Genomic DNA, 19,097 nt, shown 5'->3' on the forward strand with positions numbered 1-19,097 from the left:
GGTTAAGAGTTTGGCTGCTAACCAAAAGGTCGGCAGTTCAAATCTACCAGGTGCTCCTTGGAAACTCTATGGGGCAGTTCTACTCTGTCCTGTAGGGCCGCTATGAGTTGGAATTGACTTGACAGCAATGGGTTTGGTTTTTGGTTTTAGGCCACAATCTCTTCCTCTGTAAAATGAGGACGAGAGCAGGGCTGTCCTCACGGGGCTGTGAGGATTAAACAAAGTTATATATTTAGCATGCTTGGCACGGCCTGTTGACATGAGAGGTAATGAATTAATAGCTTTAGAGGACAGTCAGCAAGACAAGGAGCCTAAATTTTACTCATTATTATTATTTATCAAATGGGACTCTTCCTGTTTTATATACTTATCGTAAGGGTGGTATGAGATAAGTGTGCATGTGCTTTGTGAAATCATCTGCATAATTCAATGTTAGATAGTATTACTGTTGTTGCTGAGCACTGACTGAGTGTAAGGCACATGAAAGCTAATGTGTCAGAGAAGAGCAAGCAAGACCAGGCACCTACAGTCTGGGGGGAGTGTGGCAGGGAGAGCAGAGAAGTGGACAAGTAACTTTATGACCAGATCCAATATGGGAAGTTCCACCAAAGAAAGCCAACAATGTGCTCTGGGAGGGAGGGATCAGAAAAGGTTTAAATAAAATACTAATTTTTGAAAAAATCCAAAAACCCGTTGCTGTCAAGTTGATTCTGACTCATAGAGACCCTATGGGACAGAGTAGAACTGCCCCGTAGGGCTTTCAAGGAGCAGCTGGTGGATTCAAACCACCCACCTTTTAGTTAGCTGCTGAGCTCTTAATCACAGCACCACCAGAGCTCCAATTTTTTTTTTTTCAGTTTTTGGAAAGGATATGAAAATTCATGCATTCAATGCATATTGAATCTCTACCACTAGCCAGGCCTCATGCTAGATTCTGGGGATGCAGAGATAAATAAGTCACAGTCAAGGTCCTCCGGAAACCGTCTTCAGGGTGAGATTTTAGCTGGGGTGGGGGGAGTTGGGAAGAGCATTTCCAGAGGAGGAAAGAGATTGAGCAAAGGCAGAATGACGGAAAAATTCGAGCCAGTTTTGTACAAGTGTCCAGGAGTTCACCCTGGCTAGGTCGCGGTTCCCAGAGTAATGGGAGGTGAGTCCAGACAAGCTGTTGGGGCCATATTTGGACAGTATTGACTAGCAGACTGTAATTTGAAAGGCAGTAGGGAGCTGCTGAAGGGGACTGAGCAGGAAACGATATGATTGCATCCACATTGAGACCACTCTCAGCTATGAATTCATATCAGCACCAAATATTTTAAAGATCATGTCTAAATATAGTCTATCCCAGAGAGGATCTACTCAAACTTTCTCAGGCAGGACCAGAAAATGTACATTCAAAGTCTTTGAGAGTGACTTGTAATAAACTGACAATCCCTTGTCCTTGTCACAGATTTAATGTAGCACACATGCAAGCACACACACATCCTAATAGACTACAATTTAAAGCCAGTTTTACATTTGGGGGTATTTATATTTGTCATTTTCTCTTTCAGCTTCAGAATTTAATGTGTCAATACATAAAATTCAAGATTAAATGTATGTGGCAGAGTAATTGTTCGAGAATTAAAATATATGCCAACAGAACGTTGTCAGGTTTGATTTCATGATTTTTGGGGCTCTTTTTTTTTTTTTTTTGGTTTGCAGCGTTGCCTTGCGGTGAACGAGGCAGATTAAAGCTCATTGCAAATCAAAGTGATGCTTTCAACTTCTCAAATGAACACTTGCTTGTCTTTTTCCGTTTTCATGCATTTGTGTAGATCTGTCAACTGAATTCTGAATTTTTAAGAGTAACATCTAATATGAATTTATGAATACACATGCGCCACAAAATTGCTTTGCTCCTCTCGCCTTCAGTTCACACCCCCACTGCCCTTGCCCTCACCCTCTCAAGAGAACATTTCTGAAGATTTCAAAGGCATTTAGAGAGACGGAATCAGAGCCTTAAAGACAAGCCAATAGCCACCGAACAGATCCCGGGTGGTGAGAGCAATTTGTTCTTGACTTCTAACCCAAAGGTTGGCGGTTCCAACCCACCCAGTGGTGCCATGAAAGAAAAGCCTGGTGATCTGTTTTTGTAAAGATTACAGCCAAGAAAACACTATGGAGCACAGTTCTACTCTGTAACATGTGGGATTGCCATGAGTCGGAATCGACTTGATGGCAACGGTTTCAGATTTCGGTTAGCCACCGAAAAGAACAGAACTTTCAAGTAGAAGCTGACGACCTCCCTGCCACTTCCCATCATGTCAGTTTCTGTGTTTAGATGCAATTCTGCTGAGGTTGGAGAACTGGGTTTTCAGATGTTTCCCAGTGAAGTTCCTGAAGCACCAGGATCGATGTACCCAAGTGTGTGTCTGCTCTTGGCAGGGTTACAAGGCCTCAGCTTGGGAGTGTCCTCAGCAAGGTGATTCATTAGCCTAACCTGTGTAAGAGGGTGGAAACCTGGCCTGGCTGCTGCTCTCCCTCATTGCCTCCAACTGCCCCTTGGATAGTCACAATCATCTAGTCAGTGGTTTGATTCTGACTGGCTGCTGCTCTGCTCTAAGATGTTGTCAGACCACTTTTGGCTTTGCAGAGAGGTAAGCTCTGCTCGCATTTGAGTTACTAACCACAACTGTCAAGGACTTGAAAAGAGACAAAACATAGGGCAGGCAGGATCTCAGTTTGGTGTATGTTTTGTTGTCTGTTTTTTATTCCAAATTAATAGCGCAGATCAAACCCAGAGCTAAATAACACATCTGCCTGGGGTTTGGGCAGCAATTTACAATACATTTTTATTCATTATTATTTTAATTATGGCTCAAATGCTTTTGACTTGCTCCCAAGCAACAGGTGGTTTTCTGCCCATGATAAATGCTAAATGCTGCCGAGGATCAGGCAGTTAGGCATTGTTTTCCTAGCTGTGGTTACACCTAGGCCGCAGGCAGCTTCTGCATTAGTAGCCAGACACGGATTGGCATTCCTTGGGGACTTCACTTAACCCTTAGTTCTCCCAAACTTGTTCGCCATGCACTGCAGGGTGGAGGCCCCCCGTTACACCCAGCAGCGCGACAGATGTACTTTTGTATCCTGGGAGGTAGCAGGAGGGTTCAGGGTAGGTCAAAAAGTTAATATGTCAACGTTCTGAAGGGTGAGGGGAGTAGAAACTTGCTGTGATGTTAAAGATGATTTGAACTTAATTTTTTTTTTTTTTTGGAATGAAAGCATTCTTTTATATATCTACAATAGATGATAACAATTAAATAAGTCACACATGAATCATAGAAATTAGAGTGAGGGCAAAGACCTGTTAGATCATCTCACCAATTCCCCCAGGGAACACAAAATTATTCCCCAGAGTTTTCAGGAGTGCTTTGTGCAGCCTCTTTTGAAAGGCTGGAGCAATTGGGGCCTTCATTATTTCCTTCGGGAGACTCTTGCCCGTATAAAAGATCACAGTGTTTTCCTCCTTAGACTGATTTAAAAAAAAAAAAAGAGCCAAACCAGTTGTCGTTGAGTCGATTCCAACTCATAGCGACCCTATAGGAAGGAGTAGAACAGCCCCATAGAGTTTTCAAGGAGCGGCTGGCGGATTTGAACGACCGACCCTTGGTTAGCAGCCGTAGCACTTAACCACTACGACACACACACACAGACACAGACACACAGACACACACACACGCACACACAAGTCTATTGGTACATGCAAAATCATTTGCACCCTGAGACTGGAGGTAGAAATTATACCTACAGGCCTCATAGAAAACAGCAGTGTGAGCTCGCTTGGCACTCTTATTTGCAACCCTGTTTCTGGTTTTCTTGCTCAGATGTGCATACTCCTTGGAGGTGGTGTTACCTAAGTATCCTTCGGAAGCCTTCGTATTCCCCTATCACTATCACAAACTGGTTAGAGGTAATTTTGGATTTCTCTGAATCTGAAACTAGGGGGAAGAGACGTTTTTGAATAAATTCTGTTCAGACTGCCCATGTGTTTAGGAAAAACGTACTCAGCCATCCAGGAAATAGTCATTGCTCCAAACTCCTCTCACTTGGGAGCAAGCTGGTATTGTCTTTCCTGGGTTATTTGTACTGGAGAGGCTGCTGGTTGTGCACGCACAGGGGTGGGGGCCCAGGGCAGCCACTGCCACCTCTAAATTCCCTGTAACCCGGACAGAGCCACCCATCTATCGGCGGGTGGCATACACAGATCTTCCTGCTAGGTTGCTGTGATTTGTGTGAGGTGCCCTTAAGGGCTGTTTCCATGCTAAGCAGTAAGATTTTGAGTTTGGAGAGTGACAGACACTGAAAGGGAAGAGCTGCACAGACTTTCAGTGCTCAGGCATGCTGTAATTGGAACACCTTCTTCTATCCTGCCCCCTCATCCTTCAGGTGGTCAGGTCAACACGCCAGGCCCTCAGTTCATAAATGGGGACCGAAGATCCAATTTCCAGCTTTGCAGGGCCTTATGGGGAGTCCCTGAGTGGTGCACATGGTTAACGCGCTTGGCTGCTAACTTAAAGCTTAGAGGTTCCAGTTCACCAAGAAGAAAGACAATCTGCTTCTGAGAAATCAGTCACTGAAGACCCTGTGGAGCACAATTACAGTTCTACTCTGACACACATGGGGTTGCCGTGAATTGGGGTCTCCTTGAGTCAGAGTTCACTTGTTTGCAACTGGTATGGGTAGGTGAGCAGGAAGATGTGGAAATAATTCAAAGCATTGAGCTAAGGGCTAGGAAAGAGGTAACCAGGGGAGGCCAGGGGGTACTGGAACATGTGGACACCTAACCACTTGGGTTTCTGGAAGGTGTTCCAGGGAAGCTGAACTGTAAGCATAAACCAGTTGAACCAAATGAACTTCCAACCTTTCGGTTAGCAGGTGAGCACGTTAGTAGCTTGTAGTGCCCTAGGACTTAAGGCATAGATCCCAGGAAAAGAAGAGAGGGAGGTGCAAACAAAACAGGGAGTAACTTAGGAAAGATGGAGAGGCACGCAAAGGGGGGTGCTTATGAGTGCTGAGAGGATGAAGGGGTGGAATGGCTAGGGAGGAGAAGAGAAAATGTAAAGCACCCCCAGAACCTGACCTGGCAGGCCAACCTCAGCTTCTCTGAAGGAGGCTTGCCACCTCATTTTGCAGGTGAGGACACTGTGGTTCAGAGAAGAGGTAAATTCTGCAAGATGTTGTAGCCCAGTGGGAGAGTGAGGATGAAACCATGTAGGACGCCCCTGTGATACCCTGTCTGAAGAAGAGCAGCCATGCTTAAGTGTGAACTCAGGGAAGGCATGTTGTGGCCTCCTGGAGGGGGCAGGTGGCTATATTAGCTGAAGGCCCTGGGGAGCCCCAAAGGTGGCCAGAGGCTTTCATTATCTACCTTGTAAGGGAAGATGCAGGGGCCTCTGTGCCTCAGTTCACAGGAGAGATGAAATAGGTCCCTGCTGAGCTCATCGGCTCTGATAATTACTCAGAATGACTCATGTTGCAGCAAAACAAAGTGCCCTCTGAAGGCTGACCATCCTGACGAAGGCTGAGGCAGCTGGGCTGAAAGGAGGCACCCTGAGCCTGTGGCCATTGTGGCCATGGGCAAAAATGACGCCATGTGGCCATGGACTTCTAACATGCATGTGAACCATGGAGTGGTCACTGGGAGTGCTGAATGCCTCTGAATTTGGTGGGGGGAGGAAGAACAAGGAGCAGTATCAGCTCAGGAAGGTGGTGCATGGGGGCATAGTTACCAGGGTGAGCCATGTGGGCACCATTTCCATCGGAATAACAGTTCTCTTTCCTCGACCTTTGTTGTAGTTGTGTGTCGTTAAGTCGATTCCAACTCGCAGTGACCCTATGTGACAGAGTAGAACTGCCCCACAGGGTTTCCTAGGCTGTAATCTTTGTAGGGGGTTCTGTTTTGTTTTTTAATCTTTGTGGGAGCAGATTGTCAGGTCTTCTCGTCCATGGAGCCACTGGTGGATTCAAGTGCTGACTTTTTGTTAGCAGGTGAGCCCTTAACTATTGCATCCCCGGGGCTCCTTACTCCTTCCTTACTCAGGCCTGGTGGGGTACGAGCATGTTTTGGTCTAGCTGACAAGGTTCTGAGAAGTGAGTGTGGCCTCTTAGCTTTCTTATCTCTCAAGAAGCATGGGCTCTGCTCTGTCCCTGCTCCAGGTGATGAGAGGCCAGGCCCTTACTTGCCTTACACACAGTTGTAATGTGAAGAGTGCCAGACTGCAGTTTGGGGCATGCCTGCTTCTCAGGCTCAAGTTCTTTCAGTTGTCTTCAAAGACTTGGGGTCTAGACTTGGGTTAAGGAGAGGCTGTTAAAAAAAATTAGGAAGGCCCAATCGTGGACATACCTAAACTGCTAAACTGTGTTATCCAATTTAGACTTATTAGTAATAGAGTGATCGTTTTGAATTACTGGTCTAGTTTGAATTGATTCTGTACTCAGACATGGAGGAAAGAACTGTGGTTATCATTGCTGAAGTGCCAGGAACAGGCAGTTAAACATTAGCATTTGAGACAGACCAGGTGAGGATCAGGTTGGAGTCAGAGAAGAATTGACTACAGAGAATAAGACTGAAACATTAGATTGTAAGCTCACAACCGAACAAGTTCAGAGTCCAACGGGAAGATTTTGGTTAAATAAATTATGGTGTATTAATACCATAAAACATGATAACATCATTAAAAATGATAATATGTATCTAAATTGTCATTAAATATTTACATTATATTAGAGGCCAAAGCAGATTACAAGGTAGGATAATTGCTTTTTTGGTTAAACAATATATGCATAAGAAAAAAATCTGAATGAATATAACCCAAAATGTTACTAGATCACCTCTGAGGAGAGAGATTATGTGCATTTTTTCTTTTTTATTATGTTTTAAGTTTTTCTGAAGTGACGATGGATTTCTTGAGTAATTAGAGAGAAATGACGATTGTCAGCATCTTAAAGGGGGGCATCTTATCAAATAAAAGAGATGGTCTGGCAGAAGAACACAGCACTGGGTCTCGAGTCAGACAGAGCTGGTTTGGAGTCCCAGCTTTGCTCCTACTAGCGAGGAGACCTTGATACTTGCATCTTTTGTTTCTTAGTCCCCACTGTTGAGGGCTTCTGGGCAATGTACAGTGAGACAGGCTATCATCTGGCTGTTCCCCAGAAAGTCACAAGGTGCTGACTATATGGACACTTCCTTGCCCAGGGCTTGAAACCCCCAGTTTTACAGGCTAAGAGTTTTGACTTTGTTAGCACACAGGAGTGGATTGAGGGGTGGGAGTGGTTCAGTGGTGGAACTCTCACCTTCTGTGCAGGAAACGCAGGTTCAATTTCTGGCCAATGCACCTTGTGTGCAACTACCACCTGTCTTTTAGTGGAGGCTTGCTTGCGTGTTGCTAGGATGCTGAACAGGTTTCAACGAATCTTCTAGGCTAAGACTGACTAAGAAGAATGGCCTGGTGATCTACTTCTGAAAGTCAGCCAGTGAAAACCCTCTGGATCGCGATGGTCTGACCCACAACCGATCGTAGGGATGGTGCAAGACAGGGCAGTGTTTCATTCTGTGGTACATGGGGTCACCATAAGTCAAGGGTGAATTGATGGCAGCTAACAGCAACAACAATAGTGGATCAGGCATTGACTTATACTAACCAACTTCATGAAGGACTTATGTATAAATTAAATCCATTTTTATTTTATTTGAAAGTGAGGTATAGTGAGACATGTACCTGGCAATAAACAGGATTCTTGGATTCTCCATCCAATGATTTTTTTTTTTTTTAATGTAGGCAAGTGACATGGGACACCAAACTATAGTAAAAACTTTGCTCGGAAGGAGAAATGGCCAAATATGCAACTGTATCGTGATTCGTGGGCCGTGGTCAATGGTTTGGCTGGATGGTCAGAGACTTGGAAGGAACGTGAGTGGAAAATTGGTGATAAGGAGGTATGGGGAAGAGGTATGTGGACAGACTTCTCTAAAGAAGCCAAAGAAATGAAGATACTTGTGTCTCATGTGAAAGCTCACCAAAGGGTAGCCTCGGCAGAGGAGGACTTTAACAACCAAGTGAATAAGATGATGCATTCTGTGGAACCAATCATCCTCTTTTCCCCGCCACTCCTGTCATTGCCCAATGGCTCATGAACAATGTGGCCATGGTGATAGGGACGGAGGTTAAGCATGGGCTCAACAACATGCACTTCCACTCACCAAGACCAACTTGGCTGCAGTCACTGCTGAATGTCCTATCTGCCACCAGCAGAGACCAACTTGAGCCCCCAATATGGCACCATTCCTCCAGGCAATCAGCCAGCAACCTGGTGGTAGGTTGATTACATTGGACCACTTCCATCATGGAAAGGGCAGCATTTCATTCTTCCTGGGAATAGACACTGACCCTGGATACAGATTTGCCTTTTCTGCCCCCAATGCCTCTGCCAAAATTACCATCTGTGGACTCATAGAATGCATTACCCAGTATCACAGCATCCCCCACAGCATGACATTGTATGAAGGGACTCACTTCACAGAAAATAAGGTTGGAAATAGGCATAAGCTTATAGAATTCACTGGTCTTAACTTGTTAGCCATCATCCTGAGGCAGCTGGCTTGATAGAACGATGGAATGGCCTTGTAAAGACATAATTATAGTGTCAGCCAGGTGGCAATACTTTGCAGAGTTCTGGCAATGTTCTCCAAGAGGCTGTATATGCTCTAAACCAGTGTCCAGTATATGGTGCTGTTTCTCCCATAGTCAGTACTTATGGTTCCAGGACTCAAGGGGTGGAGATGGGAGTGGCACAAATCACTATTCCCCTAGTGACCCGCTCACAAAATTTTTCCTTCGTGTTCCCATGACCCTATGCTCTGCGTGTCTAGAGGTCTTGGTTCTAAGCAGAGGAATGCATCTACCTGACAACATAACATGGATTCTACTGAATTGGAAGTTAAGAATGCCACCCAGCCACTTCGGGCTCCTCATACTTCTGGATCAACAGGGAAAGGAGGGAGTTACCATAGTGGCTGGTGTGATTGACCCTGATTACCAAGGAGAAATAGAATTGATGTTGCATAATGGAAGTAAAATTAAGAGTATGTCTGGAATACAAGAAATCCTTTAGGGTGTCTCTTAGTACTACCATTCCCTGTTATTAAAATCAATGGAAAACTACAGCCACCCAATTCCAACATGACTACTAATGGCCCAGACTTTTCAAGAATGAAGGTTTGCATCACCCCATCAGGCAAAGAACCATGAGCAGCTGAGGTGCTTGCTGAAGGTAAAGGGAATATGGAATGAGTGATGGAAGACGGTAGTTCTAAATACAAGTTACGACCATGGGACCAGTTGCAGAAATGAGGACTGGAATTGTTATGAGTATTTCTTCCTTATATGTGTGATCAAATGTTTTTGTTTCCTTCACTTATAAAATATAAGATGCAAATGTGGCTAGTACATTTTCAGTTGTATGTGTGCTAGCTATATCATGTTAGGTGAAAGTATGACTTTGTTATTGTCTTTATTTAGAGGTTGTTTATAGTTTAAGGAGATGTATACACATGCCAAGTTGACAAAGGGTGAACTGTGATGGTTAAGGTTGTGTGTCAACTTGGTTGAGCCATGATTCTCAGTGGTTTTGCAGTCACGTAATGATGTAGTCATCCTCCATGATGTGATCTTATGTGATCAGCCAATCTGTTGTAAGGGAAGTTTCCTCAGGGGTGTGACTTGCATCTAATATATATGTGGACATTCTGGCATAGTTTGCTTTCTTGCTCTGAATCCTGTATCCAGCTTGTCATCATCTGACCTCTGGTCCTTGGGACTTGAGCCTGCCATCTACTGTATTGCCTGCCAGCCTTGGAATTTGTCAGTCTCCATAGCCTGTGAGCCAAAAGGCTTTCTGTCTTACCTGGTGATCCTGGGATTCATGGGCCTTCCTGCCTGTGAGCCAGCAGACTGGTATCTTACCTTCTGACCTTGGATTCATCAGTCTCTGTAGCCCATGAGCCAGTTCCCTATTGTCTGACCAACTGATCTTGGGTTCATTAACCCCTGAAGCTATGTGAGTCGGAAGAAGCATCCAGCCTGATGCCAAATCTGCAGACTTGGAACATGTCAGCCTCTACAACTGTATGAGCCATTTCCTTGTGATAAAACTTTCTCTGTCTCTCTGTATATACTGTGCTGTGGTGGATTGCTTTTATGTGGATCACTTGACTTGGTCTTGTAACTCCCACTAAATGATTGGTGGGAGTATTGCAAATAAGGTGTTTGTGGCCCACCAATGGGATTGGTAATGATAATGTAAATAAGTACATGGAACACTGAATGGGTGGGACCACACAAATGATGTATATGGAACCCTACCACGGGGAATGGTTACTTTTGTCATCCTGCTAGGGTTAAAAGGGAGCCAATTCTAGAGCAAAGGGAGGATCTCACTACCACCAAGAAAAAAAGCCAGGAGTGGAGCGTGTCTTTTGGACCTGGGATCCATGTACAAAGAAGCTCTTGGAACCAGGAGACAAGAGAGAGCTATAACACCGAAGATAACGAGAAGCAGCCACAAATGGCAGCGGCAGAAGCAAGAGAATAGCAAGAAATGGTGTGGTGGGCTTCCCAGACCATAGAACGAGAAAACTGAGTGCCTTTGGGCAGGTAGCTTGCTGGCAGAGCAGGGTGCCTCTGGCACTTGATGGAGCTAGGTTTGCCAACCTAAGGGGCTAGAGCTGAGTGCCTTCTGGCTGAGGCTTATTGGTCGAGAGAGGGGTGACTCTGGGCACTTATTGGCAGAGCTAAAAGAGGTTTCTAATACTTGCCCAAGTGTTGGCTGAGAGGCTGAGGGGCCAGAGACAGTCATGCCTGGGAGCACAGCTGAGAAGAGGCTCTTCTAATTGAAGAACTGTGTTGTGAGCATTCCTGAACCTGAACTGTAACCTGATACTTCCCTAATAAACCCCATAATCCTGAGTATTGCCTATGAGCTCTGTGTGGCCATTACAATGAATTATCAGACTCAGTAGAGAACCAGAGAGTGCTGTGGACGGATGGTTAGTGTCAGAATTGGTAAAATGCTTGGAAAGTGAAGGCATGTCTGACCTCTGCCTCATAGGAATCAGCCTTGGGCTGTTGATCTTGATTCTTTTTCCTCCTTGTGAAGTTAGAAGAGGTCAGATGCCGCTTCCATGCCATATTTATGCTTGGTGTCAGGAGTGGAGATCATTGCAATGGCTCTAGGGTTGTGGAAGCATGAGACTTAGAAAGAATGAAGGGGCTTGGGAAGTGAAACTTTTAATTCTTAGATGGTTACTTTGAATGTTGTTATGAGTAATGGCTGAAAAGAAAGTAAGGGATATTATGCTGCAGCTGAGGGGAGAAAAGCCACATCTGGAATAACTTGGGGCAAAAGTTACCCAGCCAGAGGCTCAAAACTGTATGCATATGAATGGGAAGGTGATCAACGTATGGAGAAGAGAAGATGAAACTGGAATGTTTTAAAAAGGGTTATGTGTTTATTTGAATGTACTGTGGATATTGAATGCTTCTCCTATTTAGTGTTGTATGATAGAAATGAATAGTGGGTATTACAGATTACAGAGAGTGTGTAACTCAGCCTTCAGACAATATGTGATTAGATATGCTAAAAGGGGAACTAGGATTTGCCCAGAAAGAAACACAGGCTGTTTATTTCAACGCAATAGACCCGGGGTAGGTGAACTAGTAAGCAAAGTATGTATGGGTTTACAGTAAGCAAAGGTATGCATAGGCTTAATTGTGTTCACTAAGTAATCTGTAGTTAGTATTTTGAATGTGTTTCACTACAGATTAGTAAATAAACACAAGCAAGTCCATGTGTGTGTTGCTTATTGGGTAATCCCTCTCCAAGTAGCCCTGTGTATGCAGAAGCTCCAGTCAGAACCTTCAGAGTGATAAAATTTGCATATGAAAAAAGACCTGCAGACCCACCCAGAACTGCTGAGAAAACAGGAGATTTGCATTTGAAGTAAGTACCTGCAGAGAAAACAATGACTGTTTTGCTTTTTTGAATTTTGAGCAAGGAAGCTTTTTGCCTTTGGGTACATTGAGGTAGGAAAAGTCAGTGCCCATCAGAAGAACCCCCTTCTTGGACTGGAAGTTAAAGGGAGCCAACAAGTAGGCAGTCTGGTATCTTCGCTTGTGATGACCACCTGGGACTACTCAATGAGTGGAAGTGGGGTAGGTGCAGCAGTGAAGCGAGGTTTGAGTTTGGACATGTTCCATTGGCACTGTTTGAACCAGCCCATGGAGGCTAGGGATGAGAGATGGTACTGGCTCCTCTGAAGTGCAGGGAGTTGTGTGGACTCCTGAGGCTGCAGGTGCTACTCATTGATCTAGCCCATGGGAGCTAGGGATGAGAGAGAGAAGGGGCTGGCTGGTCTAAGTGTAAGGAGGTGTGTGTGGACTCCGGAGCTTTTATGGCTTGTACTCATTCACTTAGCCTAAGGGGGCTAGGGATGAGCTGATTAGAACCCAACTGAATGTAGAGAAAGATGTTTTGCACTGTCTGCTGGTGTCGATTGGTTCGATGGCTTGCTCTGGACTGGACTTTTCTTCTGGATGCAAATCCTCAAAGTTCCAACTTAAACAGAAGATTCTTCAAGACCAAGGAACATGCTTGTCTCCTCAGAGTATTGGTTTGATAATAATATATAAAATAGGGACGGGAAATTTAAACATTTGCTATCTAAAATGGAGGAGATAAAGACATGAAGTATCTGGCTTACATGCTTTCATGTGTATGCTAAAACTCAAAATGAAGGGGACAAGGGAGGATCCCCAGTGAATAGATTCCCTTTTCCTGATGGGTCTGGGGAAGAGAGGGTGGGAAAGATGCTGACAGGATTATATGATTCAGTTGTGAATAATGATTGTTAACAGGCTTAATTGTGATAGTAAAAACTATAATTACAGACACTGTGGGTGTGAAAGGGTAGACTATGGTGGAGGCAGTGCTGGACTAGAGTACAGTGGCTTAACCTAAAGTTCCTTAAAGGTTTTGCTATGGAATCAGCCTTGGGTTGTTGATCTTGACTCTCCTTCCTCCTTGTGAAGTTAGAGGAGGTCAGAAGCTGCCCCCATGCCATTTTTACATACATGTGCACTTCACTGGTTTTGCTTCTCCAGAGGACTCAGCCTAAGACTGATGGGTATATCTGACTTTGATTTCCTTGATGTTTATCCCCCCTTATTTTTTATGCATTGTAGTGAGTTTGAGGAAATTCAGGGCTGGTCAAGAAAATATATATGACCATCAGATAGCAATTTTGCACCACAAACCGTTTATTGGGACCAGCACATTGATAGCCACATGCAGGGGGTTGTCCCCCACAGCAGGAGATTTTACAGAGGCAAGTGGTACAAGGAACCACCAGAAGGAGAAGACAGTATGAAAAACCCTAGGCAGGAGGAGAGGGGTCTTACGTGCATCTGGATGACATCCTTCTCCAGCAAGTTGGGGGTGTCTGTGAGTCAGAGAGGTCCAGAGGACAGATGCAGCTTGGGGCCCTTAACACTACAGGGTTTTTATCTTATCCAGGGCTAGCAGATGTTGGGTGCAGTTCCACAGGGTGTGTAAAGCAGGCAAGCTCTAAGTGGCTAAAAATCTGCTTCTCTGAGCTGTTTAAAAAACCATTGGGTATGTATGAATTTGAGTTTGGTGCCAGCAGGCTTTTTTGTGGGGGCAGAGTGGGGACTAACAGGCCTAAGTTTGCAATGAGGAAGTAAACAACTGGGGGCAAATACACAGAGACTATCTTTAGCTCATTTATGTGGTATGCATTCACTATTGACCTTCCTGATTATCACATTTTTTATTCTTTAAAAACGTCATACCATCAATTAGGCCAGGGGTTGGTAACCTTTTTCTGTCAAGAGACTGATAGTAACAATTTTGGCTTTGAGGGCCATACGATCTCTGTTGCAACTATTCATTCACCTTGGTCATTGTAGCGCAAAGGCAGCCTTAGACAATACGTAAGTGACGAGCATGGCTGCATTCCAATGAAATTATATGGTCTAAAATTTGATTTTCATATAATTTTCACATGTCACAAAAATTCTTTATTTTTCCAACTTTTCAAAAAATATAAATACCATTCTTAGATCACAGGCCATATAAAAACAGGTGGTGGGCTGGATTTGACCTGTGGGTTGTGGTTTGCCAAACCTTGAATTTGGTAATAATCAGGTTGCCTTTAGTTAGAACTTCTTAGATCATTGGTATCACTCATGATATGTTGATTCTATAATGTAATTATTGGGAACAAAACTACATCCACATTTGTAGGGCCTACGTACACCACCACCTATCTGTTTGTCGTATTGTGGTGGTTTGTGTGTTGCCATGATGCTGGAAGCTATGCTACTGGTATGTCAAACACCAGCAGGGTCACCCATGGTGGACAGGTTTCAGCCGAGATTCTGGACTAAGACAGACTAGGAAGAAAGGCCTGAGGATCTTCCAAATACTAGCCAGTGAAAACCTATGGATCACAACAGAACATTGTCCAACTCACTTGCTTTGGGCACATCACCAGAAGGGATCAATTGCTAGAGGAGGACATCATCTTTGGTGAAGTAGAGAGCCAACGAAGGCATGGGAGACTCTTGGTGAGATGGATCGTCACAAAAGCCACATCCATGGACTCAAACATGCTGGCAATTGTGAGAATGAGGTAGAATCAGGCAATGTTTTGTTTTGTTGTACATAAGGTCACCGTGAATTGGAATCGACTTAATAGCAACTAATAACAAACCTCACTGTTGTCCCCACTTCTCTATGTCCCCTTAGCACCATGTAATGGCCACACATACTTTGTAGGCCACATATACCTTATATGTGAAAGTTAAATGACATAATGTCATATGAGTACTCAGATAATGTTCTTTTCCCAGTTTCTCTTTTTTCCTAAGGCTGTGCTTGGAATCTTCCATCAATAACACTGAAGCCTGACCTTGGTGGAAATGATGGCTAGTCTAGCTTTCCATTTCAGACAGAAAGGGTACCTCCACAATCCAATCTGATGAGTTGGATCCTCTTACTTATGGATGAATGGTATGGACAGAAAAGCTAAAAGAAAAAAAAATACACTATAGAAATAATTGGATATGACAGCTAGACAATGAATAATGAATACTGAAGAAAAATTGACACCTTTGAATTACCGTGTTGGCAAAGAATATCGAATATACCATGGACTGCCAGAAGAACAAACAAATCTGTCTTGGAAGAAGTACAGCCAGAATGCTCCTTAGATGCAAGGATGGTGAGACTTGGGCTCACATACTTTGGACGTATTATCAGGAGGGGTCAGTCCCTGAGAAGGACATCATGCTTGGTAAAGTAGAGAATCAGAGAAAAAAAGGAAGGCCCTTGATGAGATGGATTGATACAGTGGCGACAACAATGAGCTCAAGCATAACAACCATTGTAAAGACAGCACAGGACTAGGCAGTGTTTCCATTGTACACAGGGTCACTATGAGTTGGAACCGACTCGACAGCACCTAACAAACAAAACAAAAATAGAAATAATACCAGTATCTTCCCCCAGAAAGCACTTATTCTGTACCCAATAGGGAGCCAGCAACTACACCTAGAGAGTACCCAGCCTGCTAACAATACCCCATATATATGACCTGTGTAACCCTCTTCTTGCCCTGCATATACTTTGAGATCTATCTAGCTCTTAATAACATCTTGAGAAATAGAGTCAGCTCCACAGAATACTTAAGAGAAATGTAATATTTTACTGAAGATTTTATGGGAAGTCAGGAGGGAGAACGTACAATGCATTCTGTGCTGCAGAACATAAAACACCCTATTAGACATTTCTTCTGATCTCTGTCATGAATTGTAAAAATGTATGTATCATTTGGGCTGGGCCATGATTCCCAGTATTATATGATTTTCCTATATGTTGTAAATCCTGCCTCTATGATGTTAATGAGGGAGGATGAATGGCAGTTGTGTTAGTCAGGCAGGATTCAACCTACAAGATTAGGTTGTATCTTGAGGCAATCTCTTGAGATATAAAAGATGGAGACAAGCAGAGAGACAGGGGGACATCATACCGCCAAGACAGCAGCACTGAGAGCAGAGCACGTACATCATACCACCAAGACAGCAGCACTGAGAGCAGAGCACGTCCTTTGGACCTGGGGTCCCTGCACCTGAGAAGCTCCTCAACCAGGGGGAGATTGAAGACAAGGACCTTCCTCCAGAGTCGACAGAGAGGGAAAGCCTTTCCCTGAAGCAGACTCCCTGAATCTGGACTTGTGAACGACTAGACTGTGAGAAAATTAATTTCTCTCTGTTAAAGCCATCCACTTGTGGTATTTCTGTTGTGGTGGCACTAGATGACTAAGACAATCCCTGAAAACTGTTTTCCACTTGCCAGCTTTCTTGTTTCCCTGTTTTCTCTTGCCTCACACAGCATCTCAAAATCCTCTCTATTTCGTTGAGCAATTCAGCTCAGCATTTCTTGTTCTATCCCAGAGCATCCTTCTAGGATCAGTTTTATTTTCCCAGAGGTTCATCCTTTAAACATTCCTTTGATAAGGGCCTGTTAGTGGTAAACTGTTTCATCTTTTGTTTAGCCAGAAATGTTCTTATTTTGATATAATTCTTGAATGATAATATTTCTGGGAATCCAATTCTACATTAATAGTTATTTTCTTTCAGACTTTGAAGACATGATTCCACAATCTTTTGGCTTCATTATTTCTGTTGCAAGTCTGCTGTCAGATTATTGTCATTCTGTTGTAGATGATCTGTCTTTTCTTTCTTGCTGCTTTTAAGGTCTTCTTATTGGCTTTGGTGGTGTCGCTTTTCACATGATGTGCCTAATATGTGTGAATACTATTATTTTTTAATTTATCCTGCCTGGGATTATTGCAATGGACTCAGAGGTTGTTAAGACTCCTAAATAGCTAGCAGGCCTTTATAAAAATGGGATCAATAGCTAATCGTGATTCCTCACGAATATCACATTCTTCCAATTACATCCTGAACACACTAGATGCCCCCAAAGTGTTAGCACATGGAAAGTAGCTTTTATTATTTGAAAAATAAGCAGACGGCACACCAGAACAAATCTGGATTTATTTTTAAATGGCCTATGCCTGTGACTTGAAAAGGCTATCTGGGCAGAGATGATGACTCTTCTACATTCCCCACTTTGCACTGTAAGGGAGGATTGAAAAGGGGCCTACCTTCTGTCAAGCCTTTCGGGCTAGGGAGGCTTAATTAGGTGGGCTGAAAACTACTGCTATGCATGCTTTCACCTAGCACCATAGTTGAGGGACTCCAAGGTCCCTCCCCTAGACATTTTTATATCCCAAAGCCTGAGTAGAACACTACATGGAGCACAATGTAGATTTTTCCCACCTGACCACCCTAGGAAGTGGGGGGCATCAGACACCTTGGTGCCAACCAAGAAAGGCATCTTTTAACCCTGTTGACAAACATCAGGTCTCAGAGGGTGGGGGCAAGTGGTTTGTTCCCAGGCTTCATCATGCCAGGTGATGAGTTGAGAACTCCCAACTCATTTGCACACGCTTAAATGTTTCCTGGTTATTTTAGAAAGACAAAAGCACATTGATTGCTTGGGAATTCCGAGGGCTATTTTCAGAAATCAAAGACAAAAGGCCAAGCTGAGTTCTGTGTCCCAGGTACATTATACTTCCTGTCTCTGAGGATTCGTGTTCTTTCATTAGTTGTGGAAATTTCTTAGCCATTATCTCTTCAAACATTCTCTTTCTCATGCTTTCTATTGTTTGTTATGGAACTACGATTGAATGTATGTTAGAAATTCATATTCTATCTTTCCTTTTTCCTACTGTTTTCTATTTTGTTATCTTTTTGTGCTACATTCTGAGTATTTTATTCATTTCACAAATCCTTTCTTCATCTATGTTTATTTTGCTGTTTCACTTGTTTTAATTATATGTAGTTTAATTTCTATAAATCCTACTTGTTTTGTTGTCACATCTGGTCATTACTGATAGTCTTTTGTTTCTGGCTTGTTTTTCTATCATTTATTTCTTTCAACATTTCAAATATAGTTATTTTATATTCTATATCCAAGACAGAGGTCCCCAGGCTGTGGAAAATTGTACTGCCTCAAACAGCTTGCTTGGCATGTTCCATAGCTTTACATTAAAATCATGGTTCCTTTGCTTGATATGCCCCTTAGCTTTACATTAATATTCTGGTTCCCCCCTCCATAACTGCTGTCCCAAACTAGGGGAGACTGGCAGAAATCGGTTTAGGTGCCATGTTGACAGTCAGGATAACCTTTTAGCTCATTAAATACCTCATACGTAGTAACTTCCCTGCCTCTGGGTGAAGTTTAACCACCATTTTCTGAACATGTGATGCATGAAATTATGTGTAAACCCCATTGTACCAGTATAGTATGATTAAGAATGTTGCTGATGTAACTTGTATGAACTTCCTACTTTGTAACCCCTTAAAAGTAACCTTCCCCCACACCCTCACTGAGCAGTCTTGGCAGCAGCAGCCCTGACTGTTCCTTTCCTTGCGCAGTGAAATAAAGGTGCCTTAGAAAGTTTTTTTTTTTTTTTTTAGAAAGTAGAACTCTCCTACCTCAGTCTCTTGTTTATTGTCTGAGACGAGTAGTGCCAAGCAGAACCTGAGGTTTCCACCTGGCAGCATAGCTGATAATTCAAATATCTGAAGTCCTTGGAGGTTTAAATCATGCTTTTTGTTTCTGTTGACTGACTTATGGTGGCTGGTTACCTTTAAGTTTGGTAATTTTTTTTCTCTGTTTTAAACTTTCATTTAATTGAACTGAAACTTTAATCCTCACATGACTTGCTCCAGAGAGGGTTTTCATACTTTTCTGCCAGACACACAAGCGTTACCAAACTGGAACCACTTAATTTATTTTCTTTGTTTGGGGTTTTTAAGATTACATGAGTAGTGAATATTTGAACTTAAGACCCAAATGAAAGCATGACCATAGTTACAAACTACCATCATCATCATTATTAAAATTTTCCA

General features: G+C 43.3%; 2 long non-coding RNA genes across 3 annotated transcripts in view; one reads left to right on the forward strand and one right to left on the reverse strand.

The window, feature by feature from the left end:
* Positions 1 to 19,097, reverse strand: part of LOC111750054 (uncharacterized) — a 98,294-nt gene that overhangs the window by 16,453 nt on the left and 62,744 nt on the right. The window lies entirely within an intron of this gene.
* The window catches only part of LOC135227612 (uncharacterized), a 35,273-nt gene continuing 25,216 nt past the window's right edge, over positions 9,041 to 19,097 (forward strand). For both annotated transcript variants that reach the window (XR_010317765.1, XR_010317766.1), the window contains exon 1: positions 9,041 to 12,248. This is a non-coding gene — a long non-coding RNA (uncharacterized LOC135227612). The remainder of the gene's footprint in view (positions 12,249 to 19,097) is intronic.

Source organism: Loxodonta africana, chromosome 14 (assembly GCF_030014295.1).
Source record: "Loxodonta africana isolate mLoxAfr1 chromosome 14, mLoxAfr1.hap2, whole genome shotgun sequence".
NCBI classification, from domain to species: Eukaryota; Metazoa; Chordata; class Mammalia; order Proboscidea; family Elephantidae; genus Loxodonta; species Loxodonta africana.